The sequence below is a fragment of the Hemibagrus wyckioides genome, unplaced genomic scaffold (assembly GCF_019097595.1).
Source record: "Hemibagrus wyckioides isolate EC202008001 unplaced genomic scaffold, SWU_Hwy_1.0 Contig8, whole genome shotgun sequence".
In the NCBI taxonomy this organism is placed as follows: domain Eukaryota; kingdom Metazoa; phylum Chordata; class Actinopteri; order Siluriformes; family Bagridae; genus Hemibagrus; species Hemibagrus wyckioides.
In genome coordinates this window covers 272,448-279,644 of record NW_026690810.1, presented here as the reverse complement: position 1 = coordinate 279,644, position 7,197 = coordinate 272,448, and the positions used below count along the sequence as shown (strand labels likewise).

Below are 7,197 nucleotides of genomic sequence, written 5' to 3'. Positions count from 1 at the left end.
AGACAACAAACTATGGGTCAAAATCAATACAGGACAAAAATAAGAAAAAGAAGAAGTGTCTTGCTCAAAGGTACAATCAAGGAAGTTATGTTTTGTGCTGGGACTTGAACACACAACCTTCTTATCAGAGACTCAAAGCCATCACTACAGCTAGCTTGCACTGCTTCACTGGAATCTTTAAGTGCCATTAATTCAGTGGGAGAAATAGCTGAATCAATGCAAACTAGTTATGGTGTTGCTCTGGCATGGTTGTAATGGCTCAGTGACAGAAGGCTTGATCAGAAGGTTGTGTTCAAATTCCAGCACACTTCCAAGCAGCATTGGTTGAGTAAGACCCTTATCTTTCAGCTTAGTTGTATCCTACATCAGTCAAATGAGCAAGTGTGCTGGGTTATGTGTCATTTTATGCAACATTAAGATATTACAGCACTTTAGTGATCACCCAAATTGCCAGTCAAAACTAAACATTAGAACTTGTAAAGACGGGTGTTTGTGTGTTTGTATCTCAGCTGCTGCACTGTAGAATACCTTGAACTGGGAGATGGAGGCCTGTGCAGAGAGGAACTGAATATTACACCAAGCACTGATCAGCTCACCAGCATCGAGCGGCTGTGAAAAGTAGAGCAGGAAGATCATGAGTGCTTCTGAACACAGCAGTTTCATACTAATATTCTGTCACTTAGAAAAAAACAGAAAAACAGGTGAAGGGTCTTGAGGTTGTTCTGTGGGCAGCAGCTGGATGTTCGGCTCAACAAACTTAAAACACACAAACACAATTAGTCACTGCAGTTCATAACATTTTGTGATGCCACAATGAATAATCCCTTACCTGAATGCCAGTGAAACTCTCCTTATCACTGGTATAATAAGGGAATCCCTGTAAAAGACAATTAGATGAAACTCAAGATCTACAACCACATTTCACAAAAGTGCTCTTCTAAAAATCATGTCAGTTGAAAAATGTCCATTCTCTTCATCAGAGTAATAAAGACTGTGATTACCTCGCGAGTCAAGCAGTGTGTCTCTGCGCTTTCAAACCAGCAGAGCCGACTCTCTGGACCCCTCATCATTCCAATCATGTCTCTGCTTATGTCCACTGGCCAGAAATAGAGAAACAAAACTTAACATTAGATCTTGTAAAGAAGGATGTTTGTGTGTTTGTATCTCAGTTACAGCAGTGTAGAATACCTGGGAGAGGGAGGAGACTACAGACACACACTGAACATCACGGCAGGCACTGTCCGGCTCATCAGCATCGAGCGGCTGTGAAATGTAGAGCATGAAGATCATAAGTGCTTCTTATCATATCAGATTTATACTAACATTCTTTACAGTAAAAACAACCTTGTAAAATCCATTGATTGGCTTTAGGAAATAAATGAAGGATTTTCTTACCAGAATGACAGCTGAAGGTTCTTCGTGTGGTTCGGTGGGCAGCAGCTGCAGGATTGGCTCAATGACCTTAACACACACACAAACACACACACACACACACACACACACACACATACACACACACACTTAGAAAAAAGTGGCCTGTAGGTTTTAAATGAAGTTAAAATATTACTATTTAACTGACACATACCTGGAGGACAGAGGGAGTATCTGCTGATTCCTCCAGCACATCCACAGGCTCTGCAATAGATTATTTTTCTGTGACTCAGAATTATGACTCTTCAATTACACAATATCAAACTTTCCTATTAATGCATAAAAGTTAATAAAGCAGTGAGTTTGATAATTAGTTAACTTGTGAAGAAACAGAAAAATTGTAGCAGTCAGATTGTGTAAATTCACTGTACATGTGACCTGATTAAACTCTCTAAAACCTCCTGCCCCTGTCCACCACCCAAATCTATAAAAAATATTATACTGTATAATTATTAAAACCTTTATACTCACTATGATATTGTGGAAATGAAACCATTAGTGAAGTTCTCTAGGTAGATACCATACACTGCTCAGCCATAACATTATGACCACCTGCCTAATATGCTGTTGGTCCCCTTTTTGCTGCCAAAACAGCCCTGACCTGTCGAGGCATGGACTCCACTAGATCCCTGAAGGTGTGCTGTGGTATCTGGCACCAAGATGTTAGCAGCAGATCCTTTAAGTCCTGTAAGTTGCGAGGTGGGGCCTCCATGGATTGGACTTGTTTGTCCAGCACATCCCACAGATGCTCGATTTGACTGAGATCTAGGGAATTTGGAAGCCAAGTCAACACCTCATTCTCATTGTTGTGGTCATCAAACCATTCCTGATCCATTTTTGCTTTGGGGCACGGTGCATCATCCTGCTGAAAGAGGCCACAGACATCAGGAAATACCGTTACCATGAAAGGGTGTAGATGGCCTGCAACAATGCTTAGGTAGGTGGTTCATGTCAAAGCATCATCCATATGGATGGCAGGACCCAAAAGGTTTCCCAGCAGAACATTGCCCAAAGCATGACACTGCCTCCGCCAGCTTGCCCTCTTCCCATAGTGCATCCTGGTGCCATGTGCACACACACCCGTCCATCCACGCCATGTTAAAGAAAACTTGATTTATCAGACCAGGTCACCTTCTTCCATTGCTTCGTGGTCCAGTTCTGATGCTCACGTGCCCATTGTTGGTGCTTTCAGTGGTGCACAGGGGTCAACATGGGCGCCCTGACTATGCAGTCCCATAAGTAACAAACCGTGATTTACTGTGTATTCGGACACCTTTCTATCAGAACCAGCATTAAATTCTTCAGCAATTTGGGCAACAGTAGCTCGTCTTGTGGATCGGACCACATGGGCAAGCCTTCACTCTCCACGTCCATCAGTGAGCCTTGGCCACCCATGACCCTGTCACCGGTTCACCACTGTTCCTTCTTTGGACCACGTTTGATAGATACTGACCACTGCAGACCGGGAACATCCCACAAGAGCTGCAGTTTCGGAGATGCTCTGATCCAGTCGTGCAGCCATCACCATTTGTCAAACTCGCGCAAATCCTTACACTTTCCCATTTTTCCTGCTTTTAACACATCAACTATGAGGACAAAATGTTCACCTGCTGTCTAATATATCCCACACACTAACAGGTGCCATGATGAGGAGATCATCAGTCTTATTCACTTCACCTGTCGGTGGTCATAATGTTATGGCTGATCGGTGTACATCTGTAACCATGCCCTTTAGCGCGAGAGCTGATTAATCAGTAGTCTAAGTATGATTTAGTATAAAACCAGTAGTCAGGGTTGTTAAAAGTCACTTTTTAATGGGGATGAGTATTATATTGTGGAAATAAATGAAATTCTCGTTGGTCAAGCTCATCAACTCGTTCAGGATTTTAGTGTGTAATGTAAAACAACAGCCAAGTTCACTAGCAGCTTAACTAACATTAGGCTAAACATTATATTTATATTATATTTACCGATAAAATGTGTACAAATTACAACAAATAGCCATGCAGATATAATTAGTCCAACTATTACAGTGTAATTTAAATCGGTAAAAATCGGCTAAAGTCCGCTAGCGCGCTAGCTAGCGGATCACAAGGCTAATCATGATTTAGTGTAAAACCAGTAGTCAGGGTTGTTAAAAGTGACCTACTAACAGGGTCAATATTTCATTGTGGAAATAAAATAAATTCTTGACCAAGCTTAAGGATTTTATTGTGTCATTTAAACCAGTAGCCGAGTTCGCTAGCACGATAACTAGTATGATGTTAACTGTGTAAATGAAATGATTAGCGAAGTTCTCTAGGTAGATAACATACATCTGTAACTAAGTCCTTTAGACCTGACTAAATCACTAGTCTAGTCATGATTTAGTGTAAAACCAGTACTCAGGGGTGTGAAAAGTCACCTTTTAAATGGGTAAATATTATATTATGGAAATAAACTAAATTCTCGTTACCCGAGCTCATCAACTCGGTTCAGGATTTTAGTGTGTAATTTAAAGCAGCAGCATGTTCACTAACAGGTGAACTATTATTAGGAGAAATATCATATTCACATTAATATAACCAATAAAGTGTTAAATAATTACAACAAATATACAAGTTCTCTCGGTAGATATGATTAGTCCAAATATTACACTGTCATTGAAATCGCTAAAAATCGGCTAAAGTCCGTTAGCGCGCTAGCTGCTGAATCACAAAGTTAAGCACGATTTATTTTATTAAAACCAGGAGAAGGGGTTGTTAAGAATGGACTTCTAATGGGGTAAATATTTCATTGTGGAAATAAAATAAATTCTTAAACCGAGCTTAATGATTTTATTGTGTAGTTTAAACCAGTAGCCAGGTTCGCTAGCACGGTAACTAGCATTAGGCTAATTCACAGAAACATGAGGTATCTTGTGTGCTACATAACATTAGACTGTAACACTGTCACTTTAACATGATTTATTGTAGAAACAGTGTGGCATTAAAGGATAAAGATCATCCTACCTTGAGGACACTGAGTGTGTTCAGCAGGAGCAAATTATAAAATGTAAAATATATAATTTGTAAATGCATTTTTTACGGACTTCACTTCCTGGTTTCCGTACAGTTCGGTTTTTCTCGGAGGTTTTCGGTAGATGCCGTAAACAGGAGTTTTTTTTTTTTTTTAAGGTCGTATCGTCTTTAAACTGGTCCTACAGCTTGAATTCTAACTGTACAGCTACATGCTGCCTTAAACTTCAGCTATGCTTCACTCCCTGGGCTTCCCGGACATTTCAGCTTATTATTATGATTATTATTATTATTTATTCATTATTGACTCTTGTTACTAGTTAGTGCTGGTTTATACTAGTTAGTGCTGGTTTATACTGGTTTATACTAGTTAGTGCTGGTTTATACTAGTTAGTGCTGGTTTATATTGGTTTATACTAGTTAGTGCTGTTTTATACTAGTTAGTGTTGGTTTATATTGGTTTATACTAGTTAGTGTTGGTTTATACTGGTTCTGAAGGTCGCAAGATTTGGATTATCTTTTGGCATTTTTGCTACACCCCTGTTTCGGATTTCTCTGTACTCCACTACTGGATTTGACTCCTACACCGACTCTACAGCGCAGCGATGATGAACTTCGGGGGAGGAGCCGAGCCTCAGCACCCGGATGTGGATCCCGAGCCCGGATGGAGCGGACTGTACGACCCCTGGAACGGTGAGTTACTGAGTTTCCTCTTTTTCACTTAAGTATAAAGTCTTTTAAACACCGCGTTATTACAAAAAACCGCAATCAGGAATATCGTTTTATATGATTAGATGGTTTTGAGAAATTCTGTTCGGCTAATCTTTATTTGGCTAATCGCTTTACGTACCCGATCAGTATGCTAAAGCTAGCGGACAAAATGGCAGACTCCAGTGAAACGAGCAGGGAAGAAGAAAACAGTGTTGATGTTTTCAGATATGTTAACATCAGCTTTTCATAAAAGTCCCAATGTTTACTTAACGTTTGTTAAAGTTTACTAAGTCAAGCCGAGGAGTATTAGCAAAGATTAGCTAGACGGCTAGTTAGCATGTAGCTAAGTAATTGTTTTTCAGTGTTTATAGTTTTTTTTTGATGGAGTGAATAGAATAAGTTAAAATACTTACAATAACATGAAGTAACTTATTATTTTAAGGATTTTTCATTGTCCGTGTTTGTCGAGTTGTTAATGCGGAGAGAGAAAGGGGCTGTGAGGAAAGGCAGCTAGCTGAACAAAACCAATCGGTACAAATAAATGGAGCTAGTGTGGCAATGTAGAGTGCAGCTTAGGCAAAAATATCAAGCTGTTTGTTTCAATTCTGTTCAGCAAGGTTTTGTTTCTAGCTGTCGTGAATAAAATAGTTAGGAGTAGTGTAATTTACGATAAAGGGCGAATTTTTGAGAGGAGACACAATTGGACTCAAAGGGGATGTGAACCACTGGAGTAAGAAAGTGCTAAAGTAATAGACTGTAATAGAAATGTATTTTAATCTGCATTTTTTGGGGGAAGATATTTTTAAGCATTGAAATAAGTGCACAGTGTGACTAACAGTGAAGCCGTGATACTGGAAGAGCCCTGTATAACACCTATGAATGCAGCTAAAATGTAAATACTGAGTTTTTAATGCAGTGTTATAGGAAGATTACAGTAATATAACTTGTGTAAATACTTCTTGTTTTGATAGTGAGGCTTTCCTGCTGTATAAAACATACACAGTGCTATTAAAATAAAACCCCATCCCCTTTGAGGAGGCCACCACCTTCAGGGAGTCCACAGCCTTCAACAGTTCCTTTGCCCCAGCCTTATTTCAATATCGACATCCACAACATTGTGGCTGGTATGTACTATGCTCCTGCCACAATGATAACTCCTGTCCCACGCCAGGGCATAAGGAGGAGGCGGGACGAAGAGGATGGCAATCAAGAAGCCCCTCTGAGTAGACGGCAGCGTGTGGATCCTGATGGGGAGATGGAGTTCATCAGGACGCCTGGACTTGAGGATTTAGAGAGTTTAATCAGTCACATGTACAGTGAATTTACACAAGCTACTAATGCTACAATTAGTCTGTTTCTTCACAAATTAACTAGCTAACTAACTCACAGGTTTATTAACTTTTAAGCATTAGAAAGAAAGGAGAGAAAAATTTACAAGGTCTCTCTCTCTCTACTACCTTATAAATTTGGCCATTTTAATGTTTTACATTTAACAGAAAATATTAGTTGTAATTAAACTTACATGAAACTAATTTATTGGAGAAGCTGTGGATTTGCTGGGAGAATCGTCAGATACTCCCTCAGTCCTCCAGGTATGTGTCAGTAAAATATTTTAACTACATTTGAAACGTGTAGGCTGCTTTTGTCTAAGTGTGTGTGTGTGTGTGTGTGTGTGTGTGTGTCTGTGTCTTAAGGTTGTTGAGCCAATCCTGCCGCAGCTACCCACAGAAACTCACTCCACATCTTCAGCTGTTGTTCTGGTAACCAAACCTGTCATTTATTTACTAAATCTGATCTCTGGATTTTCCAAGTGACAGAATGTTTGAAAGTGTTAGTGTGAAACTGCTATGATAAAAAACACTGATGATCCTCATCTTCTACTTTTCACAGCCCCTCAGTGCTGGTGAGCTGAACAGCACCTGCTGTAATGTTGAGTACAACACTGCAGACTCCTCCAACTCCCAGTCTGGGGTATTGTACAGTGCTGCAGCTGAGATACAAACACACACACATCCTTCTTTACAAGTTCTAATGTTTAGTTTCTCTATTTCTAGGCGGT

The 7,197-nt window shown here is 39.9% G+C and overlaps 1 long non-coding RNA gene across 2 annotated transcripts; it reads right to left on the bottom strand.

The window, feature by feature from the left end:
• Positions 1–690: 690 nt before the first annotated feature.
• On the bottom strand, positions 691–6,271 carry LOC131350701 (uncharacterized). Of its 2 annotated transcripts, none has more exons than XR_009204301.1 (7): positions 6,185–6,271; positions 1,586–1,635; positions 1,396–1,461; positions 1,189–1,263; positions 1,002–1,096; positions 830–877; positions 691–756 (listed from the first exon to the last, which is right to left on the bottom strand). It is a non-coding gene; the product is annotated as an uncharacterized LOC131350701 (long non-coding RNA). The 2 variants fall into 2 exon arrangements; XR_009204300.1 differs by lacking the exon at positions 6,185–6,271 and adding an exon at positions 4,422–4,535.
• Between the last annotated feature and the right edge of the window lie 926 nt (positions 6,272–7,197).